Source organism: Elephantulus edwardii, unplaced genomic scaffold, assembly GCF_000299155.1.
Source record: "Elephantulus edwardii isolate Elephantulus edwardi_28Jun2011 unplaced genomic scaffold, EleEdw1.0 scaffold00010, whole genome shotgun sequence".
In the NCBI taxonomy this organism is placed as follows: domain Eukaryota; kingdom Metazoa; phylum Chordata; class Mammalia; order Macroscelidea; family Macroscelididae; genus Elephantulus; species Elephantulus edwardii.
Window position 1 is genome coordinate 34111455 of NW_006399760.1, and position 10723 is coordinate 34122177.

The window sequence follows — 10723 nt, forward strand, 5'->3', positions numbered from 1 at the left end:
TCCACCCTCCAGCAGGATACCACAGATTGGCACAGGATAGAGCAGGGTTTAGGGCTGTTGTACATAGGGTTGCTATGAGTCGCAAACGACTCGACAGCACATAACAACAACAACAACAACCTTCATATACACAAAATTTGCTCTTTTATTGTTATTTTCAATTTAAAAAGTGATTACAACTCCTTGTTCACTGTAATCACAAATCATTAGCAAATGTATACACAAAAGACTTGGATATTTCCTCAAAGGTGATACAGAAATATGTGGCCATTAAGCATATAAAATCATGTTCAACATCATGAGTCACTAGAGAAATGTAAAGCAAAGCCACAGTAAGATTATATTTTAATACTACAACAATGCATAAAGGAAAATAGTATCAGCTACAAAATTGACAAGCCATGAAAACATGCTAAACGAACAAGCCATCACAAAAGACCACATGTATGACTCATTTACATGAAATACGCAAATCCTTAAGGTAGAATGTGATTGACAAAATTAGGGGGGAGTAAGAATAAAGAGTGACTGCTAATGTGCATTGAATATGGCTTGAAGGTGAGGAAAAACGATCTTAAAATTACAGACTGATAGACGCACCATTCTGTGAATATATTAAAAAGCCAGTGAAGTACTATCCCCATTTAAGAATATGATATTATCCTAAGAAAATCCAAAATATACAAAAATTATTAAGTTATTTTTGTAAGGAATCATAATACAAATAACAATTCAATATCAACGTACCAGAAATAGTCAATAAGAAAATATAAGAGGAGAAAGTCCTATTCAAAATATTAAAAAGTTTTAGGTAAAATAAGACTAAATCATTCAAATACTAATTCAATGTCTTCTGTACAGAAAGATTAAAATCAGTGTTACTGTAATAGATGTACAATTAATGACTGTCTAGGAAACATTCTTTTTTAATTTCTCTGTCCTCAAAAAAATTGTTTTTTCCCTGTCTCCACCAAGTTGTGCAGAGGCAGAGGCCCAGGTGCATTCAAGATACTGCTCTACCTGTAACCCATCACCATGGCCAAGGAAAGCACTGCTGCTGGAGGTGTAATGGACGTTAATACCACTTTACAAGAGCTACTAAAGACTGCCCTCATCCACGAAGCTGTCAAAGCCATAGAGAAGCACCAAGCCCATCTTTGTGTGCTTGCCTCCAATTGTAATATCCCTATGTGTGTCAAGTTAGTAGAAGCCCTTTGTGCTGAACATCAAATCAGCCTGATAAAGGTGGATGATAATAAGAAACAGGGGGCGTGGGTAGGTCTCTGCAAAACTGACCAAGAAGGAAAGCCCCGCAAAGTAGTTGGCTGATCTTGTGTAGCTGTTAAGGCCTATGGCAAAGAATCCCAGTCCAAGGATGTCACTGAAGAGTATTTCAAGTGTAAGAAGTGAAACCAATAAAGAACTTAGCATATTAAAAAAAATTAGAGTTAAAAACCAACGGCATAATACTCAAAGGTATCACACTGAATTCTTATAAATTTATGTAAAACTTTATTTCTATTTTCAACTTGATTTTATTTTTTAATATTTTCCTTTTTTAATCTATTTGCAACTTTTAAAGTTACCTCTTAAGTAGATACAAGTATTAGAAAACCAATATTTAAATGGAAAGATACTTTGACATTTATTAAATGACGCAATGTAAATATATCTATGAAACCCTTAGTTTTCTTAAATGCTAAACTGTACTGCTTAACATCAATGTTTATTAAAAGAAGAAATGCCATTTGACCCAGCAATTCCAATACTGAGAAATACCTCAGAGAAATCATAACAGCTACCAAAGCAGATATATGCACTCCATACTTATCACGGCTTTGTTCACAAATGCAAGAAGTTGGAAACAACCTAAGTGTCTATCAATAAATGAATGGATAGAGAAGCTGTGGCATATTCACACAAGGAATACTACACTGCATTGAAAAACAAGGAACTCGTGCAATATTATTCAAAATGGGTGACCCTCGAGGACATTATACTAAGTGAAATATCTCAGTCACAAAAGGACAGATTCTGCATAGTGCCACTGTTGTACAACAAGATGGACACTGGGGTTGAGGGGAGACTGAGAAAGATGGGATAAATTATGTATATTGCATTGAAACAGATTAGAGAGAGAACTGTTTAAAAGGGACTTGTGATTAGGTATTATTGTCATGACAGGAGTCCAGAATGAATGCTGCATAGTGGAGAGGACTTGGGGAGAGGGATTGTATAACAATGAAACAATTTTTATTTTATTTTTCAAAGAGAAGCGCAAACTGGGAGGGAGAGGTGGGAGAAAAGTGCAACAATGAATGAATGGAAATCCAAAGTCTCTGTAAATTTTCATTAAAATTAATAATAATAAAATAATAAAGTGGATACAATTTTTTTCTTTTAATGTTCACTTAGTCTTACATTTTAAGTAATAGAACTAGAATCTATGTATCATTTGCCACTGATATTTAGAGCATAAATGCTAATCACCTGATCTTCCAAATGGATATTTTTAAGTTATTCCTTATTCTTTGAGGGTGTGCTTTGTCCATCTTTGTGTATCCAATACCAAATCCACAATAGGTGTTAAATAATAAATATCCATTGAATGAGTAAAATAAATATAGTCACTACTAACATAAAGATAGTTCCAAAATCTCTGCAATAGACTGTTGCGTAAAAGCAACCATTGTAGAATAGACACACTGGCTCTTTTAGCTTCAAACTCAGAAATCTATTTATAGAGGTTATCTACACTCAAAAGCTCTAGCCTTAATCCCACTCTCCTAATATCTTAAATCCTAACAACAATAACAATAATATCTTAAGCAGGAAGAAAGCCATTTAGATTTTAAATTCCCTTGGAGGTAGAGGACTGACAGCTGTATAAAATATAGTGCAAAATGTCTATGAGAATGTTCATACTTCACAGAGTAATTCTGATTCATTGCTAACACAAGTAATAAGATGTGGAATGAGAAAAGGTCACCAGACTTTAAGAAGAAAATATATGGATATATTGCATTAGCACTGTAGAAAAAGAAGGTAAATTATAAGATAATAATAGCTCTGGTTATATTAGAAACATGTAGCTGTTCCTAAAATACTACAAAGATTAAATAAGTATAATATAGAAGAAAATTTTACAAATTCACATAATATATTTGATGTCAACAAGTATATTCTGACTCAAAATGACTTCATGGGATAAAGTAGAAATGCCTCAAAAGGTACTCTTGACAATGATCTGTACAGAATGGAGCCCTGGTGGCACCGTGGTTGAAACTCTTGACACCTAGGGCTGGCAGTTTTAATCCACCAGTTAGTCTGCCGGAGAAAGACAGCAGCTCACTCCATAAACAATGGCAGCTCTGAAAACTTCTAGGAGGCAAAACTACTCCATGCTATAAGGTCACCGTGAATCTGAACCAACTTGATAAAAATGGATTTGCTTTCAGTTTGGGGGTTAATTTTTAGAGAAGCAGTTTGCTAAACCTTTTTCTATGCAGCTGCTGCATAGATTAGAACTATCAATCTTTAGGTCAGTAGCCAGGACATAACCATTGCAACAAGCAGGTAATTCCAAATAATAAACGTCAAGTTAAAAAGAAAATTAGAGAAATATCAGTGACTGATAATTGATCTGGGAACATAGTGCACCATGTGTTAGTCAGCTAACCAAAAAGTCAGTAGTTTCAATTCACTAGCTGCTCTAAAAGAGAAAGAACAGAGTGTACTTCCCTTCAGATTTACAGCTCTGTAAACCTTATGAGGGTCTCTATGAGTCTGGACCAGCGCAGGGTCATCTTTTAAAGTTTTATTATTTTTCTTTTAAAAAAGACATTTATTCAGTGTCATGATCAGACTATTCCATTTAGCAATCAACAGCATGGGTGCAAAAAAAAAATTCTACATTTAAACCTTTGTTTTCAGAATGCTTTAACTTTCCACAGAACAGAAACTAAAATAACCTGTTATTCAATTAGTCACAAATACAGTCCTCAAGGTTTTTTCCCCCATACACATGAGTATTATTTGAAATATGTCTTCTTGGTAGCATCTAGGCCCTGCCACCACTGTGTTAGGCTGAGTTCACGAATCTGTTCTAACCTGTAGCTTCCCTGTTACTTCTCTGACTCTCCTCTCCTGCTAAGCTTTGTTTCCTGGCAGTTACTAAAACCATCTGCCACTGCCATGGTTGCTGCTGCTGCTGCTTGAACCACCATAGCCACCTTGGTTTTGTGGTTTGGCAACATATTGACCATCACCACCATAAGGGCCAGAGCTTCTGCCTCCAAAGTTTCTTCCCTTCATGGGTCCAAAATTTGAAGAATAATTATTTTAATTGCCAAAATCATTGTAGCTTCCACCAACTCCAAAGTTGCTTCCATCATTACCAAATCCATTATAACCATCTCCACTGCCTCAATATCCTCCACCGCCACGACTGCCACCAAAGCCACTTCATCCACTGAAGTTTCCTCCTCGGCCAAAGTTGTCATTCCCACCAAAACCGCCTCCACGGCCACCACCAAAGTTTCGAGAACCACTTCAACCTCTCTGGCTGGAAGAGGCACTGGCCATCTTTTGCTTTGAGAGGGCTTTCCTCACTTCCCAGGTGTGACCACTCACAGTATGATTATTTCTGAATATCGATTTTATCTACAGAATCATCGTCATCAAAAGTTACAAAAGCAAAGCCCCTTTTCTTGCCACTGCCTCTGTCAGTCATGATTTCAATCACTTCAATTTTCCCGTACTGCTCATAATAATCTCTTAAGCGATGTTCTTCAGTATATTCTTTAATTCCACCAACAAAGATCTTTTTCACAGTTAAGTGGGCACCTGGTCTTCGAGAATCTTCTCTTGAGACAGCCCTCTTGGGTTCCACAACACTTCCATCCACCTTGTGGGGCCTTGCATTCATGGCTGCATCCACCTCTTCCACAGTTGAACATGTGACAAAGCCAAAGCCTCTGGAGCACTTGGTATTTGGATCTCTCATTACCACACAGTCCATAAGCGTTCCCCATAACTCAAAATGTCTCCTCAGACTTTCATCTGTCTTTTCGAAGCTCAGCCCTCCAATGAATAGTATCCACAGCTGTTTGGCCTCTTTAGGAGACTCTGACTTTGACATGGCGGCAGTGGGAATAAACACTTTAGCGATGCTTCCTAGGCAGTGTTCTCCAGCAGAAAGGAACAAGCTAGTGAACATATCCTAAAGTTTTCTTAATTTTTATAAAAGAATATTAAAATTAGAATACTAGAGTATTTTTAAACTACAGCAATTTGTTAAAAGAATTCTTTTTTAAAAAGTTTTAGTCCTAAAAGAAGGAAAACTATCCAAACAACTCAGGAAGAACACTGAGGGCTAAAACTCTTATTCACAGGCAGTCAGGCAGTATGTGACAAGTAAGCAACAGTAATACTATGCCATCATAAAAGTCATACGGAAAATATCATTGGTTTCAAAAAGTTGTCTATTAATTAGAAGACAGATACCTAATAACTATCAAACAACTAGTCAATATTTTTAGGATATATGACAGCAAAATCTTTAACATGATGACCTCCACAGTTGGAATATTTCAGCATGAAACACTGTAATTATCACCTGCAGCCAAGACAGAATCATATATTAGGTACAAGTAATGTCATGGAAACACTCATTATATTGGGAAATGTTTCTTTCCCCTTACCATTGATTTAAAAACATTCCCTGTTACAGAAGCATAGCTAGAAGAGATGAGTAGAGCCAATATCAGCGATGCTGATTCCCAAAAGTGATTAGGGCTCTCTCCGAATAGGAAGTAGGAAAGAGAACCCATAATAATTCTACTTTAACTCAAAGAAAAACTATAGGAGACATCTGACCCAATCTTTCTGGAGTCATTTTCACAAAGTTGGAAATGTGGGTAGCAGCAGAGGCTACAATAAGGCCAGACATTGTGAGGATGAGACAGGATTGGACAGGGATTCACCCTGCTGTACAAAGGGTCACTATGAGTCAGAGAAAACATGATGGCACATAACAGAGCAGACCTCTTCCCCCAGCATTTTTTGTTCCAAATTCCACTGTTGGTTAATTTTCCTTTTATTATTATTATTATTCACTTTAATAAAAATTTACAGAGATTTTGGATTTCCATTCATTCATTGTTGTACTTTTCTCCCTGCCCACCCCTCACCTCCAGTTCGTTCTTCTCTTTGAAAATTAAGAAAAATTATTTCATTGTTATACAATCCTCAAGTCCACTCCACTATGCAGCCTTTGTTCTGGACTCATGTCATGACAATAATACCTAATCATATATACCTTTTAAACAGTTTTCTTTCTCATCTGTTTCAATGCAGTATACATAATTTATCCCATCTTTCTCAGTCTCTCCCTCAATCCCTAAGTCAGTCCCAGTTTACAAATACTATGCAGTATTTGTCCTTTTGTGACAGAGATATTTCACTCAGCATAACATCCTCCAGGGTGATCCATTCTGAATAATATTTCATGAGGTTTTTTTTCAATGCAGCATAGTATTCCATTCTTTCTGGTTATTTTTTTAAGGTATGAGTGGACTTACGATATTTGTTGTGTTCTAGAAAATAATGGTGTTTTTATTTGGATTGGTTTCATTTTATATAGCTTTTTAATTCCATCTATACTATTTTATATCATATTGAGATTATTTTTTTTCTTTTCCTTGGAGTGGACATACACATTCTTTATTATTATTTTATGATGGAAGTTTTAAATAGCTTTCTTTTTTTCCGGTTAACTCATTATATAAAGGCAAAGGTTTTCTAAGGTTATAGATTTATTGTTATTTGCCCAAAGAGTAAATAATAATGGTGGTGTCACGTGTTACATGTCAGACTTAACTGGAAAGACAGCATTTTCAATCCATCAGTAGGGCTATACAAGAGAAAGAAAAGTAATCACCTTTTATAAGGATGGCAATGGTTTTGCTTTTTTATTTTTCTGCTAAGAATATGGAAATGGATTCTTCCACATTTCCTTTCTAGTTTCTCTGGGTGCCTTTATAATCTGGTCTTTAATAATGTAGAGGCAGTCATTCAAGGAGCTGTGACTGTGCAACAGTAAAGCATTTGTCTGCTAACTGTAGTGGCAACTTGGAAAGAAGCTGATTTTGTGACTGTGCCTTACTGCTTAGGATCTTTCTATGTGGGAAGACTGTGTAGATGCAATAAAACTTATTACTATAGCTAGAAATTAAAAGTGTGGAAATGAGGGGGAAAGATTAAATCACCCCATTACTCACTGACTTCAAATTAATTCTGACCTACGGCAAATTTCGATAAAGCTTATAAAGCTGTAAATCTAAAATGGAGCAGACTACCTCATTTTTCCTCAGATTGCAGCAGTTAGACTCAACCTGACAACCTTTTTATTGGTAGCTCAACAACATACTACACTATCAAGGATCCTTACCATAAAAATGCAGTTTTACATATATAAAAAATCTTGTTATTTTATTGATATATAAATCTGGCTATCAAATTAGTTAGAAAAAGCATAATTATTCATATAGCACTACTAGAACAATTGAGAAGGTATATAAGGGGAAGACCCTTGATGAGATGGATTGACTTAGTTACCGGGGTAATGGAGGTAGGTGTGTCAGGGACAATAAGGTTGGCTCAAGATAGAGCAGATTCAAGGTTACTGTGCATAGGCTCCCTGTGAGTAGCAAGTAACTCGATGGCACCTAACAACAACATATGAGAGAAAAGTTTATGAGATTCATAGGTCATGATTCCAGACTTCCAATTGGATTAAAAGAAACATCATTCTTAAATACTAGCTGAAACATTTATTCAACCCATTGTATTTTAATTCTCTTTATTATTGTGTTAGTCTGTTATTATTGGACCTATAAAATATACAAGGAATTAAGGATAGTAACTGGTAACATATAAAGTATTTCATATAGAAAAATATTTACACTAGCTTAAAAGGCAAAATGGATAAAAGTGTATTTCAAATGTCGGAAATGTGTTAGAGAGATCTGATAGTCTAACAGAAAGAAGCTGCACTGCAATCTAAAAGGCACATGGTTCGAGTCCACCAGCTGCTCTATGGGAGAAGGTTGAGTAATGATTTACTGCCTCTGAATACTACCTGCTGAAGAGTCAGGTATGAGTTGGTTTTGACTCAGCAACACAAGAACAAAAAAACGTAAGTGGCAAAAAACCTCCTAATTTTTTAAATGCACCTCAAAGAAAAATGGGCAAAATATTTTAACAGGTAATTCCAAAGAAAGCAGTATCAGAAAAATGGAAAAACACATTTTACCTCTAATAGCAAATACATACAAATCTAAATAAATACGTAATTATTACTTTATTAAACTGGCAAGGATTAAAAGTATGAGAAAGTAGGAATCCTTAAATGGTATTGAAAAGTATATGTCTGTACAAATTTCTACAGGGCATTTAGCCAAGGTACACAAAAAGTATTTTCATGTATTCCTGAATCCCAATATTCTGCATTCTTCTAAGAAAATAATCTTCCCTACACGCTACACCTTCATATTTCTTAAGACCATACTAATGATATTGAAAAAGTAGAAACTAAAAGTTTTAAAAATAAATATTCAGCACATAAAGTGTATTTTTTTAAAAAAATAAAAAAATAATGTTGTCATTTAAAAAAAAAACACTCTTTTAAAGATGCAAACTAGAATATATAATGTCACTGTAAGCCAATGAGAACTCATAGTGATTCTACCTGGCACCAACAACACAATTTCCACCATGTTCTGGCCTGTTATTGCAGTCACTATCTAAATTCATCTTTTTGAAGGATTTTTCCCTTTTTCTGATCCATCACTTTTCCAAACAGGATGTTCTTTAGTCCAGCTTGTGACATCATGTTAAAAGTTTGAGAGACAAAGTTTCACCATCCTTACCTCTAAGGAAGACCCTAGCTATACTTCCTCTAAGATAGATTTGCTGGTTCTCTGATAGAGGGGGGAAAACATGAAAACCCACAGACACACACATACACACCCTGCGTATATGTTATATACTCCTGAGTCAACTACAACTCATAGCAACCCTATGAACACCAGCTCTGAACCATACTCTGTCCTGATCCAGTCTCACTAACACAACTACTCCCACTGTCAGTCATTCTGTCAATCCATTTCATCTAGGATCTTCCTCTCCTATGCTAACCCTCTTACCCATCCAAACATGATGTCCTTCTTCAAGTACTTGTATCTCCTAGAAACATGTTCAAAGTATGTGAGATGGCGTTTTAAAGTCCTTAGTGAAGAAACTCAGCTTCACCTTCTCCAGTATAGACCCATTTGTTCCTTGATATCTTGTTGTTCACTTCTCCAGGCCAACTCAAAGGCACCAATTCTTCTCCTGTCATCTTAGTCATCATCCAATTCTCAAATTCTATAGTCGCTGTTGTTCTTTGCCATTGAGTTGAAATAACATCATAGCTGGACCTCTAGGGGGTGTTCACAGGCTGTACGTTGAACAAAAGTATACTGGCCATTTTTCTTCCAAGGAACGGTAGATCTGAGCTTCTAGCCTTTGGGTTGCTTGACAGCATAACTCCTTATCACAAGGTCATCAGAGACCAGTACACAAACACACACACACACACACGCAAACACACCATGCTTTAAAATATTAACTAATCATATCTACATGGATAGATTTCAGTATTTTTTTAAACAAAGAATATAACATACTCTTAAAAGTTTAAAAATGGAGTTGTTTCCATTTCTAAATAAAAATACAAAAGGAGACATCACTATGGCAATTCCACAGAAAAGGAATGTAAAAAATCTGGAAAACTGATTTAGCTACAAGTTGTTTAAAAATATTGAAGGGCAATTACGACAGTTTGAAAATTAAGGTTCATCTGAATTAAGTCATGGTCTTTTCAATTACTTGTTATGCATCCAGGAGCCAATGAATAGGGTGATAGAAGAATTTTTTTAAATTTAAATTTATTATTAATTTCAGTAAAAATTTACAGAGACTTGGGATTTCCATTCATTCATTGTTGCACTTTTCTCCCCTCCCAACCCTCCCCCCTAGTACACTACCCTCTTGGAAAAGTAAAAGACAAATTCCTTCACTGTTTTACAAACCCTCCCCTGGGTCCACTCCACCATGTAGCCTTTGCTCTAGACTCCTGTCGTGACAAAAATACCTAATCACATATCCCTTTTTAAACAGTTTTCTCCCTCGTCTGTTTCAATGCAGTATACATTATTGAACCTATCTTTCTCAGTATCTCCCTGACCCCAAGGTCAGTCCTGTTTTACAAGAGTGGCACCATGAAGTATTTGTCCTTTTGTGACTGAGATACTTCACTCAGCATAATGTCCTCCAGAGTCACCCATTTTGAATACTATCCCTTGAGCTCCTTGTTTTTCAATGCAGCATAGTATTCCATTGTGTGAATATACCATAACTTCTCTATCTATTCATTTGTTGATGGACACTTAGGTTGTTTCCAACTCCGTTATTGTGAACAAATCCACAATAAACATGGGTGTGCATATATCTGCCTCGATGTCTGTTATGGTCTCTTTGGGGTATATTCCCAGTAGTGGAATTGCTGGGTCAAATGGTATCTCTATTTGCAACTTTTTAAGAAAGCGCCACACTGCTTTCCACAGTGGCTGCACCATTTTACACTTCCACCAACAGTGAACAAGGGTTCCAGTCTCTCCAC

General features: G+C 36.0%; 1 protein-coding gene and 2 pseudogenes across 1 annotated transcript in view; 1 reads left to right on the top strand and 2 right to left on the bottom strand.

The window, feature by feature from the left end:
* BAZ2B (bromodomain adjacent to zinc finger domain, 2B) overlaps positions 1–10723 on the bottom strand; it is a 324998-nt gene that overhangs the window by 272348 nt on the left and 41927 nt on the right. The gene's annotated exons all lie outside the window — the stretch shown is intronic.
* On the top strand, positions 1036–1410 carry LOC102865980 (annotated as a pseudogene).
* Positions 4174–5140, bottom strand: LOC102861382 (annotated as a pseudogene).